The sequence below is a fragment of the Protopterus annectens genome, chromosome 5.part0, assembly GCF_019279795.1.
Source record: "Protopterus annectens isolate FY-2018-M chromosome 5.part0, PAN1.0, whole genome shotgun sequence".
NCBI classification, from domain to species: domain Eukaryota; kingdom Metazoa; phylum Chordata; order Ceratodontiformes; family Protopteridae; genus Protopterus; species Protopterus annectens.
In genome coordinates, this window is record NC_056735.1 from 688,037,818 (window position 1) to 688,061,864 (window position 24,047).

The window sequence follows — 24,047 nt, forward strand, 5'->3', positions numbered from 1 at the left end:
CTCATTTTTGTCTGTTTAATCTGATACAATTCACTTGTAATGCAGCTTCAGAAACTTAAATGTGTTACTACACAAAAGCTGTTCTGCATTATAGCTTCATAGGTTCATAGGTTCATACTAGGCTATCTGCCCTGGGGCAATTATAAGCCTAGCCCGATTCTGTATGGCTTACGCCACCCCTTGATTTGAGTATACTGTGCCCTTTTTAAGGTTTAGTTTACTGTGCCTCTGTCTAATAGTGACACGGGAGTAATCCCTAGGACAAACCTACGATCCCCCATCCACTTATCGAGATTCTTCTTGAAGAGATTCAGTGAGGTGCTCTGCCTCACATGAACTGGAATTATATTCCAGAGCGAAGGGAGCCTCTGGGTTATGAACCTGTCCCTCCAGCAAGTTCTATTTATTTCTGTGCTGAGGTTCAAGTCCCTCGAGCGTGTGGCTCTAAGGGATTTAGATTTACTGAGGTGGAGCATGTCCATTAATTCTGGCTCTAATTCTAATTCTGTATGTCAGGCATAGATCGCCTCGAAGTAGGCGGTATGCAACTGAGTAGAGCTGGAGTTTTTTTAACTGAGCAGCATATGGCATCTGTTTGAGACCCTTGATCCTCTTGGTGAGATACTTTTGGGGTCTTTCTAATTGCTGCAGGTGTCGGGTAAGGTACATCCCAAAAGGGGCATTGTATTCTATGATGGGCCTGATGAGGGATGAATAAAGGGGCACGATTACCTCTCTTGATCTAGATGTGAAACCCTTCGTGATGAGGTGGGCTATGTAGAAGGTCTTTCTAACCACTTTGGCAATGTGGTTTTCAAAGGAGAGATTGCTATCAACTTGGGTCCCCAGGTCCCTAATAACTTTCTCTGTACTTAATGGGTTTCCGTCTATGTGGTAATTTGTGGGCACATTGTTTTTGCCAAAGGGTATGACTATACATTTTTTGGCATTTAGCTTTAAACTATGGCGCTGGCACCAGTTATCTGTCTCTGTGAGACCTTTTTGAAGGATGTTTGTGTCAGCTGGAGAGTTGATTATGGCGCCCAGTTTGCAGTCGTCTGCGAACTTGGCGAGCCATAGTCCTCCCACATTTGCCTGTATTTCAGAAAAGTATATACCGAACAAGAGTGGTCCCAGGACAGAACCCTGTTGGACGCCACTTGTGACAGGTTTCGAGTCTGACATGGCTCCAGCAACTCTGACTCTGTGGGTTCTGTCTTTGAGCCAGTTTGCGACCCATCTTGTGACATAGGGGTTTATATTTAAGCTGGATAGCTTATCTATGATGCCCGAGTGGGGTATTGTGTCAAATGCCTTTGCAAGGTCCAGATAGGCTGTGTGGACTACCTTCCCTTCATCTATGGCTTTGGTGACTGTTTCAAAGAAGTCAACCAGGTTCAAAAGGCAGGATCTGCCCTTGACAAAGCCCAACTGGGTAGGATCTAGTGTCTGTAGGTCCCCAATGTCTTTGTTTATGAGTTCCATGATGATCCTCTCCATAGCCTTGCAGACTAAGCTAGTCAGGCTTATGGGGCGATAGTTTCCAGGGTCTGTAGAGGCTCCACCTTTGTGGAGTGGGACCACTGTTGCTGTACGCCATTCTGTGGGCACATATCCTGTAGTGAGGCTGAGATTGTATAGCTGTTTTATTTGAGGGATTAGTTCCTCTTGTAGTTCATGTAGGACGCAACCTGGGATGCAATCTGGTCCCATGGAAGCAGTGTTTTTTGCTTTAGAGAGGGCAGCCTTCATTTGAGCATCTGAGATGTTTGGGAGGCAGCCCTCTGCCAGGATAGATACTTGCTCTTTTGGGGGGGAGGGGGTGGAGAAGTTTGCACTGAACCTGTCTGCCAGGATATTGGTGATGTCTGTGGGGTTAGTGTATTTTTTGTCGTTTGGAATCAACTCAGAACAAGTCTGGGAGTTGCATCCCAGGTTTCTAACATAACTGAAAAAAGCCTTATGATTGTCTTTGGTGTCCTGTGCAATTTTTCTCTCGAAGCTGGCCTTGGAGGATTTTATGAGGGATCATAATTTTTTGCTAGTACTGATTAGAGATGCCTTCCCTATTAGGGATTTTGCTCTATCATGTAGTAGCTTCCTCCTTCTGTTGTACAGTTTATTTATGGCAGGGGTCCACCAGACTGGACGCCTGCCTTTGGATGATTGGGTCTTGGTTTGTTTTGGGATAGCATGATCCATGCATTCCTGGAGATGTCCGTAGAATGCATTTATATAGGATTCTGCAGTTTGGGCCGTAGTTTCCACTGGCCCTGGGGCCTTGAAGGATTCCACTTCAGTTTTGAGAAGTGAGAAGTTCGCTTTTGAGAAGTTTTTCACTGTGGTTTTCTGGGCTGGGGGTGGGGTCGGGATGTGGACATCCAGTGAAATTAATTTATGGTCTGATCTTACCAATGAGGGATATACTTCTGGTGTGGAGTATAGATTCCCCATGTTGGTAATGATCAGGTCTAGTATGTTGTCCCCTCTTGTGGGAGTGGTGACTAGTTGTTCCATAGCATTTGAGTTTATAATTTCCAGGAATCTTTGGGCTAAGGTGCTGGGGCTTGAGTAGTGCTCCCAGTCAATGTTTGGGTAGTTGAAGTCACCCAATATAATGGTGTTCGGAGAGATCTTCATGTTCTCCAGTGTTTTCAGGAAAGCTGAATGGGATTCCTGACTTTGAGAGGGTGGTCTGTAGGATGCTATAAACTGAAAAGCAGTCTTGCCCACTGTTCGTTGCACATGGATGGTCTCCGATACTTCGTGCAATGCCACTAACCTGGGGGTGTGGATATCCTTGATAAATATGGAAACTCCCCCTCCTTTTGTAGTTCGGTCTGGGTTTTGGGGCCGAAAAGCATGATATGAGGTATAGCCTGGTAGTGCTGGGGTGCTCTCTGGAGCCTTGAACCAGTTTTCTGTCACTGCACAGATATCGATTTTCTCCTTACTGAGGAGAGCTTTGAGTGCGTGCATCTTGAGGTTAAGACTTCTGGCGTTTAGCAGCATTACCCTTAGTTTCTTGTTCCTTGTGCTGTCTATGGGGGTGGGTTTGACTTTTGAGCCTTGCCTAAAAAAGGCACTATGGGGGTGGCAAGAGCCTTTGCCAATATCCGAAAGCCCAGTGGTGACAGGTGCAAGCCATCCCTAGCGAAGCAACGTGGCTTGTCGAGCATGTCTTCCCAGGCTGACAGACACTGGATCCCCTTTGAATGACACCAAAATTTTAGCCAATTGTTAAAATCGATCATTTTGTCTTTGTACTGTGGCATCATTCTAGGTGAGGGTAAGATGCTGCTCAAGGTCAGGGTCATACCAGCCTAGGCTACATGATCAGAGAGCTTCTCTATGTCTCTTTTCATGTAGTCCAGGGAGGTACGTCTCAGGTCATTCACACCAGCATGTACAATGACTGAGTCATATTTGTATTTGCTTTGGAGTGACCTGAGTGCTTGCGTTATGTGTCGGATCCTAGCACCCGACAGGCAGCTCACCGTAACCTTCTCTTTATTCAGCCTGGTGAGCGGGACGTCAGTGTGTCTGACAATAGAGTCACCTATAACAAGAGTATCAGGTGTGTTATTTAGCCTTAAGGGGACTAACTATTACAAAGATAAGGGGACTAGCTGTTGCTATTGCTGTTATACCATCTACTATGTCATAAAAATTCACTCCTCTTTTTTCAGCATTCTGTTATTTCTGTGCCAGTTTTTTGGTACAAAATTTACTGTACATTGCATTTACTTTATTATTTGTCCTATGATACAAAATCATTTAATACTGTTGCTTTTCTAATAGTCTTTATATGGAACCACCTTGTGCATTGCTTGTTACAATATTTGATGTTAATAAGTTCTTCTGATAGTTGGAAACTGTTTTATAGTATATAGAAAATTAATATATATGAAGTGTTTCAAAGTCTGATGGTTTGTAAATAAATAAGTAGCTTTGTAATAGTTACTCTAAAAAGTTCATATACACTGTTATCCAAAAGGCATACTGTATAACATGACATCAGCCATTGTCCCACTAGCACTTTATATAAGTAATTCTGCAATTTAAGTCTTTTTAGTTATGCACAATCACCAATGGCCCCATTTCTTATCACTGTTTGATGTATGCCTCCACTTTGTCTTCCATATTTGTTGGTGCACTATTTCCTTCTTGTGTACGGCACCATAATGTCCTTGTCTGTTATTCTGTTGCTACTCTGAATGGAGATGGGCTTTTCACAGGTGAGACAGTGCCACTTTCATTTGTTATTGAATTTGCCTCATTACATTGAAACGTTTGAAAAACATTAATAAATACAAAGCACAGAGCCAGATCTGTGATGCGTGTGCCATTGATTTATTATTCAGCTTGTACAATTAGTGTGCTAACCAATGCAGCGCAAACATATCTGCACACGTTGCTGGTATGTATGCAATGGGAGGGGCAGAAGGGGTGCAGTCAGATGCTGAGCTCATAAACTAGAGAAGTATCTATGATCTCCCACTTCTGTGCTAGCCCTGTACTGGTTGTATATCACAACTGTCTGTGTCAGCTAGTTAACATCTCTACTGAAAATCTAAAGAGAGAATTTTTCTTTGTTTTGTTGATTTTTTGGAGGAGTTATGCAAAATTATGAAGCACTTTTCATCTTTAAATTGTTAGTTGTTTTCACAAATGGATTATGCAGTGTGATAACCTGCTTATTTTGGAGCATTTAAATTAAGGACATATTCCAGACTGTTGATACAACAGCATGGAAAAGAAATATTTAGCAGTCTGTCCGTTAGGACTTTTGGTCAATCTCCAGAGGTTGTTTAACCATTTTAATAGACTAGTGGATAGTAATAGGTGAATGACCAGTTAAAATCAAATTGAATGCAGAGAGTGAAGATATTTTCAAGGATCTATTAGTAAGGTCTTAGTCTGTTAGAGTATGACAGTCAGTGGCAATATTTGAGCTTGGCATTTGTTGATTTCTGGGTGACATTCTAGCTGTTCAGGGGAAACCTACTTGATTTTCTTTTTACATATATTAGTACTTCAGTTACCTTTTATAATATACAGGAGTATGAGTGGGTTTGTGATTGTAACCATTGTATTATGTGTTCGAGACATGGATGTCAAGAAATTCACCTCAAGAGCAAAGCTTGAGAGGTGAATTTTGGCATTCTTGTTGAGAATGCATAATACAAAGTTAAAATTCACTGACTAAGTCATAATTCTTTGTAGTGCATTGCAATTTATCATTCCCATGTACTAGAAATGAATCAAAACTAGGATTTAAAAAAAAATTGATGCGGTGTTCCGGCTTTGAAAACTGGTAAAGCAGTGGAGGAGTGGCTGACATCCGTATTTATGCCTTGTCTAAGGTAACACTTTTATTCAAAATGCTTGTGTACTTAGCAGACAGCAAGGAGAAAAGGGAGTTGGTGCAAATCTATTTCAAGTCCTGCTGCTGCTGTTTTCGGGTCAGCATTGACTGCTTTAGTGCAGACCCCACCCTAATAATGCTTAGATGGGTGATTAGCAATTGTTAAGCACCTCTCTAAGCATTGTTAAGGTCAGGTTTCACACTATAGCACTGCTGCATCAGGATACAAATTAGCCGTTTTTCAAATGTGATCGGTACACTACATTCACTACAAGCTTATTATGCCTGGCTGTGATTGTAATGGCTCGCAAGGGCAGTTAGCTTAGTACTAACCTATGATATGATAACCTATGATGTTTAAAAGGCATTAATCACTGATACATGGATTAAAAAGTAATATGTTATAGCCTGGGTATTTGGAGTCTGACATATTCCTTCAAGTAAAGCTAACCAGATACAGCTATATTTTGTGGGGCTGTTTACTGATTAGAGTTGTATAAAGGTTATGTTTTGTTTGTAGACCAGGGTGCCACAGTTACCATCCTACTGACTTGCCTATCATTTGTAATGCAACAATTTATACAAGATGAGATGGGAACTTAAAAGTAAATCTTGACATAGATTCTATATCATAGTTGTTTGTTACTTAATATTTGAAAAAAGTACAGGAATCAAAAGCTGATTAAAATTATACCCAAATACATTCTTTGACATGACATGCTCTTCTGCTGATAAAAACTTAATGGATAAGTTATATACGTTCTTTCTTGTTTACAGAAACATTTTCACTGGAACTTATTTGTCATCAAAATGGTTCTGAAACTGAAGTGTGTTTCACAATTCCAAGATAAGGAATATTTTACTGTTTTCCTAATAAGGCAATCTGCAGAAACTGCCCATATCTTCTTTCATGGGGTAATTTTATAACACTTTCTTGAGAATATACAGAGGTATGCAGCATTCCTCTGTGATATAACTCAAGTACTTTAGCTTGGTAGATAAATCCAAGTGTTCCTGTAATGAGTGGTATGCCTTCTTGAATGTGGTTTTCAGTTAAGATGTGTTGGGAAATTGCTTGCATACCTACAGCATTAAAACAGAACTAACAGCTGAATACATTTTAGTTTAACTGTCCTTCTAATGACTTTTAAAAACTAAAATTAGATGGTTCTTTATAAGTTTGCTAATAAATTATATTAGGTTCCTGTGCTTATCTCAGTGAAACTTGACAGATGCTACTTGACAGATTCTAAAAATAACAGATTACTTTATTCAGATAAAATAGTCAAGAAAAAAAGGATTTGGTGGAGTTCATGCAATTGTTTTGTGAACAAGCAACAATTAAAAAGCTCATAGTACATATCTTTTTTCTGAACCTCATAATTGTTATTTATATATTTGGTGTTAATGCTATCAAATTGAGGATTGCTTAAACCTTGAAAAACACATAGCCAGTGTTAGCATTTCAAGTACAATATGGATGCACAGGACATTTACTGCATTTGATTATAATGCTATAGTATGCAAGCAGGGACTTTACAGGTTAAATGCAGGTCTCAGGGCTGACATACAATACCTTTAAATATTAATAATAATAATGCTCAGTTCATAACAGAGACTGTTGAGAATGTGTATCATAAAAAGTATGCTACAAAGTAAGATATAATACATATGGGTGTCTATCATTGGCTAAATCAGACTGCTCAGAGGTGCAGTATCCTCTAAAATGTTTACTATTGCTTATATCACCAAACATGTGTATATTAGACTTAGAAAATATGTCTGAACGTATTTTCCAGGTCGGAATATTAAAAAAAGCACACATATAACATGCACATGCACACTTACACTCATGCACACTCATAAACACACTCAGGCAGATATACATACTTGTATAGATATAGACATAGCTATACATGTAGATGTAGATATAAATATAGATTTAGATATTGTTTAACAATGGACACTGTTAAAGTTGTATTATAAAAACTTTTATCTGAGTTGACGTATAACTATTTCCATCACCTCACCTGCCTCACCAAGTGTATATTATCGATTTATCTATGTCATCATGTATCTGTCACCACTCTTAAGCTCCATTCCAGCTGATAGAAGGAAAAAACACACACACTGCAGATGTAAAGAAAACAAATGCACATATGTGCCTTACTAAACCAGCCTAAAAGTGACTCCTAGGGCAAAATCTAAATTTAAAAATGAAAAGCTAAAGTAAAAGATAAATAAAATAATACACAAATAATCAAGCTAGAAACTTATAATCTAGTAGTTAAAACTCTTTATCACGCTATTCCAACACTATCACAAAACTATTTCAGAATGAAAAACACATAAACTATTACATCAGAAACACAGTGGAAAGCTACCAATTATACTGACTCTTCATATCCAGTTATGTAACCAGTAAAAATGTTATGGAATTACCACATCCCATCAAAATGAATGGGAAAGACTAAGCCAGACTGAAACAAAAAGTTTAAATTGAATATGAGAGTGTCTGTATTATATACTATATTGCAATGTAAGATTAAGGATCTAGGTTACTATGGTTATGACTCATATAATTTGGACCTAGCTATGGTGTACTTCTCATCTCATTCCATTTAATAATAGTTTACACTGTTCATGATATTGTTGATACTTTTGACACTTGCTAAAAAAACTTATTTTAACCATATATACATACATGTATATATCTATATCTAATATATATATATATATATATATTTTTTTTTTTCATGTTCTGCTGTGATCATATTTATTCTGACCTTACCTAAATGCTTTGCCATGTCCCTGCACCAAGCAGATTTGGGACTTTATTAATTCCACAGCTATGAAACATAATTTAATCTCAAGACAATTATCTTGGAAGAAGCTATTTTGAGTCTCTGGAGTTTGTACTTAGCTAAGGATAATAACAGTCACATTATGGGTCGCAAACTGGCTCAAAGACAGAACCCACAGAGTCAGAGTTGCTGGAGCCATGTCAGACTCGTAACCGGTCACAAGTGGCGTCCCACAAGGTTCTGTCCTGGGACCTCTCTTGTTCGGTATTTACTTTTCTGAGGTACAGGCCAACGTGGGAGGACTATGGCTCACCAAGTTCGCAGATGACTGCAAACTGGGCACCATAATCAACTCTCCAGCTGACACAAACATCCTTCAAAAAGGTCTCGCAGAGATGGATAACTGGTGCCAGAGCCATGGTCTAAAGCTAAATGCCAAAAAGTGTACAGTCATACCCTTTGGCAAAAACAATGTGCCCACAAATTACCACATAGGTGGTAACCCATTAAGTGCAGAGAAAGCAATTAGGGATCTGGGGACCCAAGTTGATAGCAATCTCTCTTTTGACAACCACATTGCCAAAGTGGTTAGAAAGACCTTCTACATAGCCCACCTCATCATGAAAGGATTCACATCTAGATCAAGAGAGGTAATCGTGCCCCTTTATTCATCCCTCATCAGACCCATCATAGAATACAATGCCCCCTTTGGGATGTACCTTACCTGACACCTGCAGCAATTAGAAAGACCCCAAAAGTACCTCACCAGGAGGATCAAGGGACTCAAACAGATGCCATATGCTGCTCGGTTAAAAAGACTCCAGCTCTACTCAGTTGCATAACGCCTACTTCGAGGTGATCTATGCCTGACATATAAAGCTATGTCCAACCCAGAATTAATGGACATGCTCCACCTCAGTAAATCTAAATCCCTTAGAGCCACGCGCTCGAGGGACTTGAACCTCAGCACAGAAATAAATAGAACATGCTGGAGGAACAGATTCATAACCCAGAGGCTCCCTTCGCTCTGGAATAGAATTCCAATTCATGTTAGGCAGAGCACCTCACTGACTCTCTTCAAGAAGAATCTTGATGAGTGGATGGGGGATCGTAGGTTTGTCCCGGGGATTACTTCTGTGTCACTATTAGACAGAGGCACAGTAAACTAAACTTTAAAAAGGGCACAGTATACTCAAATCAAGGGGTGGTGTAAGCCAAACACAATCGGGCTAGGCTTATAAATTCCTCAGGGCAGATAGCCTAGTATGAACCTATGAACCTATGAACCTATTATATATAGTTGCTGCACTGGACAAATGATATGCTCATATTTTTGAGTCATATTTTTGTTCTTTTCCTTATAAAATTTGTATTTCCTGGCAAATCTTTGTGAACTGAAGTCACTAAACAATGACAAACATATATGCATGTTAACATAAAACCTTTTGTTCTGCCAAGTTTCAAAGTTTATTGGCTCAAAATTTCAAATCTTTCCCTATTTTTGGCTCTTTCTCACCTCATTATTTTTGCCATTGACCAGATTTCTTGTGCTAAGAGGTTAAGAGGTATGCTTCAGAATCTACTACGAACCCGAGCAAGTATAAGACCAACTAAATAAAGTAACAAACTGCTGTGATGCATGAGCGTCAATGGCAATAATCCAAGAGTACTTTATTAAAAGGTTTAGCACTTTCGTTCCTTAATCTTTATGGAACTTCATCAGAGTTTTGATGAAGTTCCATAAAGAATAAGGGATAAATGTGATATGGGGAATCTCCAAACTCTGGATCCCACACAGTTTGGTTTTGTGAAGGGTAGATCTTGCCTGCTCAACCTAGTTGACTTCTTTGAGTCAGTCACCAGAGCTGTGGATGAGGGCAAGGCAGTTCATACAGCCTACCTTGATCTGGCCAGGGTCTTTGATACCATTCCCCACTCAGGAATTATTGATAAACTCATTATCCCCTTTGGGAAAAAACTCAGTTCCCACTAATTACCACATTGATGGGAGGCCACTGAACACTGAAGATGTTATAAATGATCTGGGGGCACAGGTTGACAGCAACCTCTCCTTCGACCACCACATTGCCACTGTGGTCAGAAAGTCCTTCTATGTGGCACATCTCATTACCAAGGGTTTGCATCCAGGAAGAAAGAGGTCATTATCTCTCTGTACTCTTCCCTCATTAGGCCAGTCATTGAGTATAATGCCCCATTGAGCATGTGACTCACTAGACACCTGCAACAGCTGGAAAGGCCACAAAAGTACCTCACAAAGAAGATCCTAGGCCTTATACACATGTCGTACACAGACAGACTCAAAAAACTCCAGCTATTCTCTGTCTCATATCATCTACTAAGAGATGATCTCTGCTTGACTTACAAAGCCATGCCTGACCCAGCTCTGTTAGAAATGCTACATCTAAAGAAATCCCAATCACACCGCACCACACACTCCAGAGGCCTCAGCTTCATTACCACAATCAACAGAACATGCTGGAGGGACAGGTTCATAACTCAGAGACTGCCCATGCTCTGGAATAGACTTCCCATACATGTTAAGCAGAGCACCTCACTGGCCCTTTTCAAGAGAAATCTTGATGAGTGGATGGGAAATAGAACGTTCACCCGGGGATCACTCCGGTGGCTCTACTTGATAGATGGACTGGGATTTAAAGTTGGGTGGTATGATGCCAGGGCACTTCTATGGGTAGGCTTGTAAAAGCTCCAGGACCATTAGCCTAGAACACACCTATGAACCTATGAACAATTCTTTGGGTTTAGGTCATTAGAAATGCCTTCACTGGCAGACTGCTGGAAAGAGCTTAAAGCACCTAAATGGCTAACTGAATGCTGGAACAATTTGATCAATCACCCTGTCACTGTGTGTAATCCACATACAGGGCATCAAATGGGTCATAACTGTGTGGGCGAGGCTTGAGGGTTGGCAGGCACAATGACAAAAAGTAGATAGAAAAGAAAACCTATCCCCTAAGCCTGCAGTGCAAAATATTTCATGCATCAAATTCTAGACCTGACACCATTATATATACACACATATGCATAAATATTTGCAAGGTTCTTCTTAGGGTTATTTTTGTCAATGTTTCAGTTTGTTGAGTCCATGTGTAATGGACTAAACAAGCCCATTTAGTTATTTTGTGGTTGTGCAATTGCAGAGATAGCACATATAATTAAGAATGGTGTGGAGATCGAAGCCCCCATTGATTGTATGTGCTATGTTTTGTACTGTTTTCTGATTTGGAAAATAAGAGGTTACATTTTATTTATTTGTATTTATTTTACATTTGTTTACCAGGAGAGTCTGACTGGGCAGGTTGCCCATTTTCAGCAGAGGCCCAGGGAGAAAAGCCCCAAAACAGTACAATAGTAACAATACAGAGATAGTTGCATATATTTGCAAAATTATACATAGGAATAACAATAAAGTAGAGTATCATACAGCATAAGATTGGCAATAAAAATGTACATACACAAATCATGCTTAAGAAAATTACATTTAGAATTTTTAAGAGAGAATTTATTTCCAAAAGTTAGGATGAAGGGTAGGAGACAGTAAAATAAACCTTTAGTTTCTTAGGGAAATAAGATAGTTAGGAGGGCATGGACCTATGCTCCCTTGGGTAAGACTTAAATAAATGGAGCACCTGACAAATATACAATTTAGGGTATGTATCTATATGTATGGAGTATGTACAGAAGCTATTTTATATGAGGCACATAGGATACGGTATAATATTGGATCTAGTGGGGGTGTAACCTGGGTCTGAGCAATTACATTTCCATGAGCTGATTAGGTAGGAGTGGAGGAGGATTTTAAAGTTATGTTTATTATCTAGGATCTGGATTTCTAGAGGAAGGGTGTTCCATATTTTTGTGATGGTAGTAGAGTAGAGGGAGTCACCAGAATTATTCTTGCTTTTGGATATTTCAACTAATGCTTTGTTGGTGGATCTTAGGGGACAGTTATTAGTGTAGTGTTTAGTAGGCCTTGCAGGGCTGGAGCTTTACTGAGGTGGGATAGGATCTGGTGAGCTAATTTCAGCTGATTGTAAATTAGTAAGTTTGGTAGTTCTAGCCAGTATAGCTGTTTCAGGGCTAAACAGTGTTGACCTCAAAACTGAATCAGTAGCAAACTTAGCTATTTTGTTATAACAGCTGGTGAATTTGTTTAAGTCTCCTTTGTTTAGGTTAGTTAGTACAGGAGACGCATAGAGTAGTGTGGAGTGTAGGTGGGTTTTTGCTATGGTAGCTCTACAATTATTGGTGAGATAGTTTTTGCATCTATAGAGGGTGCTGAGTTTTTTATGGACTTTAATTATGGTTTGTGCTATGTGTTTGTCGTATTTCATGTTGTTATCTATAATAACATCTAATAGCTTGGTTTGTGAGAGTGGTGAGATGGTAGTACTGTTTGATGATATTATTTTAAATGGGGGAATGGGGTCTGTGGCTTTGAGGGATGAAATAGCATTAGTTGTGTTTTTTTTTGGGTTATGTATTAGTTGAGGGTCAGATAACCACATTTCTATGGTGGTAAAGCATTCTTGGGTCATTTTCTGCAGTAGTTGGAGAGAGGGGGAAGAGCAGATTAGTGTAGAGTCATCAGCATACCAGAATGGCATGGAGTGTGACTTTGTGAAGGTCGTTGGTAAATATTGTGAACAGAAAAGGTCCAAGGATGGATCTTGTGAGACACCCAAGGTGGGAGTGTGGTTCATGGGGGGATGGTACCTAGGTTTCACTAGATTACTTTAGGATTAAATGGGATACATACTCAATGATTCTTTGGGACATGTGTTTATTTTTATTTATTTTATTTATTTTACATTTGTTGACCGGGCTAGTCTATCTGGATACATTTCCATTTTCAGTAGAGGCCCGGGGAGAAAAGCTCCACATAAAATTGATCAAAATGGACAAAATCATCATAGATGAATAGACAAATAAAAAATATAGTAAGTATAGTTTACATTACTTGTGTTTTGGATGAAAACACATCTAACTGCATATCTATTATATCTATGTATGTATGGAGGCCCAGGGAGAAAAGTTCTAGTATAGCAAAAAAAAAAAAAATACGTAAGTAGAACAGCAATATACAGAGTATTCAATTTAAAAAGTAACATGAACTTGCTAACATTTCCTAAACGTGATCGAATGTTAAAAAACATGCATAGCATGGTAACAATATTGAAAAGTGGTAGTATAATGTGTGTGTGCATGTGTGTGTGTGTGTGTGTGTGTGTGTGTGTGTGTGTGTGTGTGTGTGTTTGTAATGTATAGCACTCCATTACTACACACTAATATCATGAAGAAGATAAACCAGTTAAGTGCTTCTGTAGTGCAAGACTCAATCTAAACAGTTGTTAAGCATCCCTACTTAAGCTGTTAAGATTGGGTATTGCTGTAGGCAGAAAAATTTGCCAGTAGTAGCCAGTGAACTACAGTGGTGGAATCAAAAACAATATTTCTTTCTGCCTGCTGCCTGTGTCAGTAATCTTCCCTGGCTTTCTTTCTGTAACATAAGTCAGTTTGTCACTTGGTCTTTTTGACAGCAGTTGCCAAGTGATTTACAGCTTTAAAAGCCAGTAAAACACTTATGGCTTTTTAAATGCCCTTGGATTGGGTACTTCTCTTGGTGTTAGACTTGTGGATGTGCAGCAAGTCCCTTAGGACTGGATCCGATGATCCTTTGTAAGACAGGCATGTAGTACTACTCAGTAATCTTTAGGAGACTATGTGAAAAGCTAAGGTTTTGAGGCAGTCTGCATATTGCATGTGGTTTACACTTTTGTAGTCTTTTTGCAAGGGACTTCTGTGGGCATTTCATTTGTTACATATGCCTGATAAGGTTCATGATAAAGGGAGCATTGTATTCAATGATTGGTCTAATGAGGGCTGAGTACAGCATGATAATGATATTTCTGGATCTTGATGCAAACCCTTGCTTATGACTTGCACAATATAGAATGATTTCCTTACAACAGCAGACACATGATGGTCAAAGGCCAAGTCACTGTTTGCATATGTTCCCAAGTCCCATGCCAAGTCACTGTCCACAAATGTTACCAAGTCCCTAACCACTGGGTCTACTTTTAGGAGTGTATTGTCTGTGTGGTAGCATCCAGGAATGGCCAAATTTCCAAAAGATACTACTATCCATGTTTTGGAATTCAGTTTTAAAACATGACTCTGGCACTAATTATTAGTTTGCGACAAGCTCTCTTGAAGAATATTAGTTTCCTGGAAGGATTCTATAATCATGCCAAGCTTGCAGTTATCTCCAAACTTGGTCATCTAGAGGCCTTTAACATTAGCTTTGACTTCTGAAATGTAGATGCCAAAAAGAAGTGGCCCCAGCACCAAGCTCTGAGGGACTCTACTAGAGAAAGGTCTTTTTCTGGAGACAGATTCCCCTACCCTGACTTCCTGTGACATATCTATGATCCAGTTGGCTATCCAACAGGTTACATAAGGGTTTATTTCTAGTTTTGTGAGCTTGTTGACAATGCTCAGAGGAGAAGTAGTATTGAATGCTTTAGCCAGGACAAGGTAGGCAGTGTATGCCACTTTGCCTTCATTCATAGCTCTGGTAATTTTCTTGAAAAAGTCTACCAGGTTGAGCAGGCATGTCTTGCTCTTGACAGATTCAAACTGTGTGGGATTTAGTGCCTTACAATTTCCTATGTCTTTATTTATAATATACATGATAATTTTTTTCCATGGCTATACATATGAAACTAGTCAACCTTATGGGTCAGTAATTACTGGGTCATTAGATGACCCACTCTTGTGCAGGGGGATAAATTTGCAGTCTTTCATTTACTAGACATGTCTTGCGGTATGAATGTTTTTGATGAATATCGAGGCACCTCCACCTTTTGTCCTTTCTTGTGCAGTTTCTGGCCTAAATGTGTAGAAGACTTCATAGCCTTGCACTGCCAAGATGCTCTTCATTGCTTTAAATTATGTCCCCATAAATACAGAGATATCTGCATTCTTCAGAGTGAGGAGAGCTTACATGGAGTGGAACTTTTGTATTTAGATTTTTGGCACTGAGCAGTAATACCTGCTCAGTGATAAAGACTGAACATTTGTCTAGTACATAGTTAAGCTTGTTGAACATAAATCACATTATAGTAGAAAAATGAAACAGAGATTATCTACAGAACCATAACACTATATATATTATTTATATTTAAATAAGATATTTAAGTGTGTGTATACAAACACACACACACACACACACACACACACACACACACACACACACACACACACACACACACACATCTCTCTGTCTCTCTGTGTATAAATATATATATATATACTTGAAATAACTGAAAACAACCATAAATGGCTGGCATAATCATCATCATCATCAGCTCTCTTCTTCCCATTTTCGTCATGGGGTTGGGGTGTTGTGTTAACTGCCATTATCTCTCTCGATTCAATCCCACACTCCTGCCTTCTTCGACACTCATGCCTGACTGCAACAGATCTTCTCAAACACAATCCATCCACCTCTTTGCTGGACACCATCATTTCCTCTTACCTTCTTCCTGTTTGTCTCAAATCTTCTTAACAGCTTGCCTTCTACGTTTCTGTACATGTGCCTGAAGCAGCTTAATCTGTTCTATTTGAACTTTTCCAAAACTGACGCTGATTTGGCTTCTGCAGTTATGTCCTCATTTCTTCGTCTGTCCCACAGTGTGTATCCTACCACCCTTTTCAGGCACTTCAATTCCATCACCTCTAGCTTTCTCATCTGCTGTGCCTTTACTTGTCCAGGTTTCTGCATCATACAGTAGTACTGGTTGCAACACTGTTTTGTACACCTTACTTTTCAGCATCTTTGGCATTCTTCTGTCATACATTACACCTGACACTCTATGCCATTTAGGTACAGCCTTTCTGATTCTAGCTTTGACCTCTTCATTCAGACTTCCCTTCTCCTCAGCCACCTCTCCTAGATATTTAAAGCTGTAAACTGTTCTACTATCTTCCCTTCTATCTCAATTCTCAGCTTCTTCTGATTTCCCCAATTTGCTGCCTTAACAACTGCCTTGTCTGTACTCAGTTTTATTCTGTATGACTTCAGTTTTGGATTATATTCCCCTATCCTTTGCTGAAGTTCTTGCTTAGAGTATGCTTGTAATACCACATTGTCTGCATACAGCAACTTTGTTGATCTGTCTCCTCCTACCTGTTTGCTGATGTAGTCCATCACCAGTATGAATAGTAGTGCTCTCACAGCTGAACCCTGGTGCACACACACTCCCACTGGGAACCTCTCTGTGAGACTGAACACTGTTCATACTTGAGTCATTGGGTCCTTGTACATAGGCTGCAATAATTCTACCAATGTTTCTGGGACTTGGAATCACTGCAGCACTGCCCAAATCAGCTTTCTTGGGACCTTGTCATATGCTTTCTCCAAGTCTAGGAATGCCCAGTTAGACTCTTTCCTCATCTCTAGCATCTGCTCAACTATTTGTTTCATTGCAAATATTGGGTCAGTTGTGCTGCATCCTGATTTGAATCTGAACTGCTCATCTTCCATCTTACTTTCTACTACTCTATGTATTCATTTACCAGTAACCCTCTCCAGAGCTTTCATACATTATGATAGAAGTTTAATACCTCTGTACTGCTCACAGTTGTGGATGTCCCCTTTCTTCTTGTACACTGGTATGAGTATGCTTATTCTCCAGTCATCTGGTATATGCTTTTCTCTCCATGTTATTATGACTACCCTCAGTAGCCATTTCTGCTCTGTCTCACTCAGCATATTCATATCTGCTGTGATCTCATCTGAGCCTGCTGCTTTCCCTGACTTCATTTTCCTTAGTTGCTGTTCATACTTCTTCCAGGGTCGGCTCCTTTTCTTTTTTTTTCATTGTAGGCTGTTTCTGGGGCAGTACAGCTTCTGTTAGTTTCTCTTAACTCAGAAGCTGCTAGAAGTACTCCTTCCTTCCCTCTTTGATGACATGTGGACTGGTGAGCAGGTTGTTGCTGACATCCCTTATGAAGGGTGTCTGACTATCATTTTTATCTTTCTGTCTTTGTCTTGCAACCTGATATAGTCTTTTTGTACCACCTACTGAGTCAGTTTCCAGAAGCTGCTGGGGTACCTCCAAAGCCCTGTTCTTTGCTATTGCAACTCCTTTCTCAGCTTCTTTGCTAGCCAACAAGTTCCTTCCTAGCATGGTCAGTCTTTTCTATCTCCCACTTCTTCCTGAACTCCTTCTTTGTTTTGATGGCTTCCTGGACTTCTGCATTCCATCATCAGCTTTTCTTATGTACCTTATTTCCATACCTGGCTTGACCTCATATCTGTTCAGCAGTCCTCACACATGCTGTTCGGAGGTGCTGCCATTCTTCTTTTTCAACTCCACCTATTTCCTCCTCTCCTTAGGGTGCTAGAACCCTGAGTAATTCCTTGACCTGTTGTGCTTTCTATCCAGTAAACTTACAGGTCTTCAGCCTGTTCTCTTTTGACCTTAAAGCCTTCTCTGACCATTGTTTGCAACTGATTGTGCATAAACAGTAGTTTATGCTGTGGGCTGACTGTTTCACTGGGGATGACTTTGCAATCACTGATTCTACACCAGTGCTCTTTCCTTACTAAGAGGAAGTCTACCTGAATTGCATGTTGTCCACTCTTACATGTGATCTTGTGACTGTCTCTTTTTCTGAACTACATGTTGGCTACTATCAAGCCATTTGCCAGACAGAAGTCTAGAATGGCCTCTCCCTCATTATCCCTGTTGCCCCACCCATGTGAATCCAGGCAGTCCTCATATCCTGTTCTGTCTGTCCTGATACGTGCATTCAAGTCATCCATTATCAATTCAGGTTGCCTTGCTTTATCTAGTAGGCTCTGCAACTGCTGTATGAATGTGCTCTTTTTTTCACTATCACAACCCTGCTGTGGGGCATAGTCTGAGATTACAAATACTGTTGTATCATTAGGCTACATTCTGACTTCCACGAGTCTTTGACTAATTCTGATGACATCCCTCAATGCCTTCTGAAGCCTCTCTCTCTCACTACAATTCCCACACCATTACTAGCCCATCCTACTCCTGAATAGTAGACTCTGGATCCCAAGAAAAGTGTCTTGGTTGCACTGCCCTTCCATCTTGTCTATTGAATACATAGGTTATCTAGCCTCCTCCATACCATCATGTCATCCACTGCTAAGCTGCATCCTATCAGTGAACCTACACTGAGTGTAGCAATTCTTAGCTCATGTTTGACAGGTTGATTGGTTTTACAGTCAGCTTTTGCTCAACAGAGCTATCCCAGTAACCCAAGCTGGCAAGTGGATACCAGCCAGCCAGTAGCTTATTGACCCAGGGCTGTTAAACTTTATGATGGGCAGACACTAGCCAACAGGGGCACATTCACCCCCACCACTGTTAGCATGGGTCCCATGTGTAGAGTAGAGTAGTCTGGGTCCTCAACCCCACTTATAACTGGCAAAAACCCATGCCCATTTGGCGACATTAGTCAACAAGACCGAATCAGCTAGAGCCATGTTTTACACCATCGAGTGGCTACCCCTGTCATGGTGCACAGTCTGTGATCTATGTTCTCCTATCTTTAGGATAATGCGCACCACAGTAGATGCTCAAAGCAGTTGGTCCATACAACTCTTCCCCCTATAGGGCACCATGTAGAGTCTGTCCTGCTTCCCACAACTCCTTTCATTGGTGAGTTTGAGATGGAAACACTCAGCATATTTTTCAGAAGTGGGAAGAACCCAACAGAGACACAGGGAGAACATGCAAACACTGGACAGACAGATGCAGCTATATTACAAGCATTCTGACATGTGGAACAACAACATCTTTACAGATGATATCTAAATACAATTCTGCTTCATTGATATCATATTTATCATATGACTAATTACTTAATGCTGTTATTTAAATTTGACTGTTATACAACCCCTCGCATACAGTGCATGCATGTGCAAATGCACTAAATAATTTTAATATAGCGATATTGCAGTTTTTTTGCCGAGTTTAATTTCAGTATAGAAAATTGTCGATATTTAACGAATATGGGAAAACTGACTGGCATAATGTTAACATTAACATGCCAGTACACATAGCCTCATTGCATACAAACTTTTACTTTTTAAAAATACAGAAAAAGACATTTTTTGTAGGGGGCAAGACTCCCTGTACCCCCTTCTAATTATATATACTAACTTCAAAATCACAAAAACAGAGTAAGGGCAAATTTCTGAACTCTGGAATTGTTCTATCTCGCACACCTGTTGATCATCTGCCTAGTCAGTCATATACAGTCAACTAGGCAGCTGTCAACCTGAACTAACATTGACCTTTTTATTTATTATATAAATAAACACACCTCTCACATGTTCATAGGTTCATAGGTAGGTACTAGGCTATCGGCCCAAGGCCCTACGTAAGCCTAGCCAACAAGGTTCCCTGGCTTATGCCACCCAAGAAAGTTATTTTCCTGTGCCACTGTTGAGCAGAGACACAGAAGTGATCCCTGGGGTGAATTTCTTATCTTCCATCTACTCATCAAGATTTTTCTCGAAGAGTACTAATGAAGAACTTTGCTTGACATAGTATAGGTAGCCTGTTCCAGAGTATGGGAAGTCTCTGGGACAGGAATCTATCCCTCCAGCATGTCATGTTTATTATGGTGACAAGGTTTAGGTCCCTAGAATGTGTAGCTCAGAGGGATTGGGATTTCTTTAGGTGTAGCATGTCCAACAGCTCTGGGTTTGACATAACTTTATATGTTAGGCAGAGATCACCTCAGAGGAGGCGATATGCTACGGATTAAAGCTGGAGTTTCTTAAGGCGGTCAGTGTAGGGCATTTGTTTGAGGCCAGTAATCCTCTTTGTGAGGTACTTCTGTGGCCTTTCCAGCTGCTGCAGTTATCTTGTGAGGTACATTCCAAAAAAGGCATTGTACTCTAGAATGGGTCTAATGAGTGTCAAGTAGAGGGGAACAATGACCTCTTTTTTTCCTGGATGAGAACACTTTTATGATGAGGTGTGCCACGTAGAAGGACTTCCTGACTACTTTGGCAATGTGACTATCAAAGAAGAGACTACTGTCCACCTGGGTCCCAAGCTCTCTTATCACACATTTGGTGTTAAGTAGATTGCTGCCTATGTGGTAGTTCATGGGTACAGAGTTTTTACCAAAGGGGATGGCACTGCAGTTTTTGGCATTGAGCTTGAGGCCATGGCTCTGACACCAGGACTCTGTCTCAGCGAGGCCCTTCTGTAGGATGTCCACATCATTTGGGGACTCGACTATGGCTCCTAGTTTGCAGTCATCTATGAACTTTGTTAGCCAGAGGCCTTCTGTGTTAGCCTGTACTTCAGAGAAGTAGATACCAAACAGGAGAGGTCCCAGGACGGAACCCTGTGGTACTCCACTTGTCACCGCTTTGAGGTCAGATTTGGAGTCTGCAACTTTTACAGTGTGGGTTCTGTCAGTGAGCCAGTTGGCAACCCATCTTGTGACATAGGGATTTATACCTTGTTTAGTGAGTTTATCTATAATTCCAGAATGGGGGATGGTGTCACAAGCCTTGGCAAGGTCAAGATAGGCTGTGTGAACCAGCTTACCCTCATCTTCGGCTTTGGTGACTGCCTCAAAGAAGTCGATCAGGTTCAGGAGGCATGATCTGCCTTTCACAAACCTGAACTGGGTGGGATCCAGAGTTTGGAGGTTACCACTGTCTTTGTTTATGACTTCCATTATGATACATTCCATGGCCTTGCAGACCAGGCTCGTCAAGCTTATAGGTCGATAGTTCCTGGAATCAGTGGTGGCTACCCCTTTGTGGAGTGGGATAACTGTTGCTGTGTGCCATTCTGTGGGCACAAAGCCTGATGTTAGGCAATTATTGAACATGGTGCTTAAGTGGGGATCCAGTTTGTTCTGAAGTTTGTGTAAAATGCAACCTGGGATGTTGTCCGGTCCCATGGATGCTGTGTTTTTGGCTTTAGAGAGTGCAGCTTTTACCTGCATAGTTGTGATTAGAGGGACTCTGCATTCTTCCTGTATAGATATGGGCCCTTTAGGGGGTGAGGGGGGAGTAAAGTTAACACTGAACCTATCTGCCAGGATGTTGTCAATATCAGTTGGAACTGTAATTTTCATGCCGTTATGCTGTAACTCCGAGCAGATCTGGGTCTTGCCATTGAGATTCTTGACATAGCTATAGAATGCTTTGTGGTTGCTCTTAGAATCAGTGGTGATTTTGTTTTCATAGCTAGCTTTGGAGGATCTTATAAGGGATTTCAGCTTCTTACTGAGGCTGACCAGGGAGCTCCTCCACTCATGGGATTTGACTCTCTTTTGCAACAGTTTCTTCCTTCTGTTATACAGTTTGTTTATAGCAGGGGACCACCAGATTGGCTTCCTTTTTTTGGAGGATAGCATCTTGGTTCTGTTTGGGATAGCACAATCCATGCACTCATGTAAGTGCTTATAGAGTGCATTTGTGTAGGATTCAACAGTTGTAACTGTATTATCCATCTGCATGGGTGTCATGAAGTTCACCACTTCTGTTTTAAGAAGCATGAAGTTGGCTTTGGCAAAATTTCTTACCATGGTTTCCTTAATGGGGGGTGGTTGTGGGATGTGGATATCAAGGGTGATTAGCTTATGGTCAGATCGAACTAACGAGGAGTTGACTTCAGGTGTGGAACACCGGTCACTCATGTTGGTAATGACTAGGTCTAGGATATTGTTGCCCCTGGTGGGGGTGTGGATAAGTTGATCCATGGCATTGGAGTTTATGAATTCCAGAAAGCGTTGAGTTAAGGAGTTGGTACACGAGTAGTTTTCCCAGTTAATGGTGAGGTAGTTGAAGTCGCCCATTATTAGGGTGTTTGGTTGGACCCTAATATTTTCCAGTACATCAAGAAAAAAGGAGTGGGAATCCTGCGGCATGGTGGGGGATCTGTAGCAAGCTACAATTTGGATTGCAGTTTTGCCCAGAGTTAGTTGCACTTGGATAACCTCGGATGCATTATGCTGAGCAACTAGCCTGGAAGTGTGAATATCCTTAATGAATATGGACACACCTCCGCCTTTGGTGTTTCGGTCCAGGTTACATGGCCGAAAAGTGTGGTATGAGTTATAGCCTGGTAGTGCAGGGGTGCTCTCTGGAGCCTTAAACCAGGTCTCAGTCATTGCACAGATATCGTTGTTCTCCATTTTAAGGAGTGCCTCGAGTGAGTGCATTTTGAGATTTAGACTTCTAGCACTGAGTAGCATTACCCTCAGTTTTTGCTTGCCTGTTCCTGTTACGGTGGTGAATTTGTCATTTGAACCTTGCCTAAAAAAGGCACTATAGGGGCAGCAAGTGCCTTAGCCAGTATCCAGAATCCAAGGGGCGACAGGTGCAGGCCATCTGTGGCAAAGCATCGTGGTCTGTCGACCATGTCATCCCAAACAGACAGATACTGGATCCCCTTAGAATGACACCAAAAGCTTAGTCGATTATTGAAATCAATCATTTTGTCCTCGTACTGCGGTTTCATTCTGGGTGATGGCAGAATGCTACTCAGGGCTAGGGTCATACCTACCTGGGCTACAAGATCGGAGAGCTATTCCATGTCTCTTTTCATGTAGTCCAGGGAGGTACGTCTCAGGTCATTCACACTAACATGGACAATGACAGAGTCATATTTGTACTTGTGGAGTGACCTGAGTGTGTGGGTTATGTGGCGGATCCTGGCACTCGACAGGCAGCTGACAGTAACCTTCTCCTTGTTTAGCCTGGTGAATGGGACATCAGTGTGCCTGACTATAGAGTCACCTATGACTAGTGTGTTGGGTACATTGTTTTGCCTTATTGGCTGTGGTTGAGTGGCACACTGAGTCTGTGGGCTATATGTCATTTGGGTTGTGTTGGGGGATGGAGGTTGTTTGTGTTTCTGCTTTGCAGGTCTCTGTTGCTTAGACAAATTATTATTGAGAGCCTCCGCAAATGTTTTTGTGCTACTATGTGTGGATTTTGGTGGTGTAGATTTAGTGAGACTATGTGATGAGTGTGGTGTGGTTCAAATGTTTACCTTCTCCTCATGACAGTCAAGTTCAGCCTTGGTTGGAGAGAGCTTTACCTCCAGTTTGGCTAGATAAGTGCATCTCTCACAGGTTGTAGTGTTGGGTTGTAGGAAGAGAGGGTTGTCTGTGTACATGAGGCAATTTCTACATTGCCTCAAGATGCCCAAATTCATCAAATAGACAGGAGAGAACACTGGGAGCAGACCCTTGGACATGCCTGAATAAAAAAATGATTTTCCTCTAGATAAGTGAGGAAAGTGAGTAGAAGAGCTGTTTTTCTCTAAGCAAGTGAGAAAAGTAAGTACAAAAACAGTTTTCTTCTAGGTAATGAGGAAGGTTGAGTGCTATAGTAATTAGTAGCTTATTTAGTGCTTACAAGTTCTGAACAAGTGCTGAGCACGAATAAGCAAATTTAAGTGCTAAAACTAAGAATCTGTATTTGCACTAGGTGAGTTACAGGACAGAAACAAGTGCAAATGCAGGCTTTCAAAGTGGAAAGTTGAGAGAGATGGAAGAGATTGCCCAAACAATCAATAACTAAAATTTTTGGGCCAGAACCACTCCTTATGTGGTAGACAGGTTACCTAGTGCCAGGGTTGCCAGACGTCCCTATTTGGGCGGGATTGTCCTGAGATCAGCAGCCTGAACCCGAGTCCCGCCCTGCCGGTTTAAATCCCGGGCAGCCTCCGCTTTGGTTTTTTTTTTTTTTTTTGATTGGCCCATATACCGGCATATGGGCCAATCAAAAATCGCTAAACACAGAGCTTCTT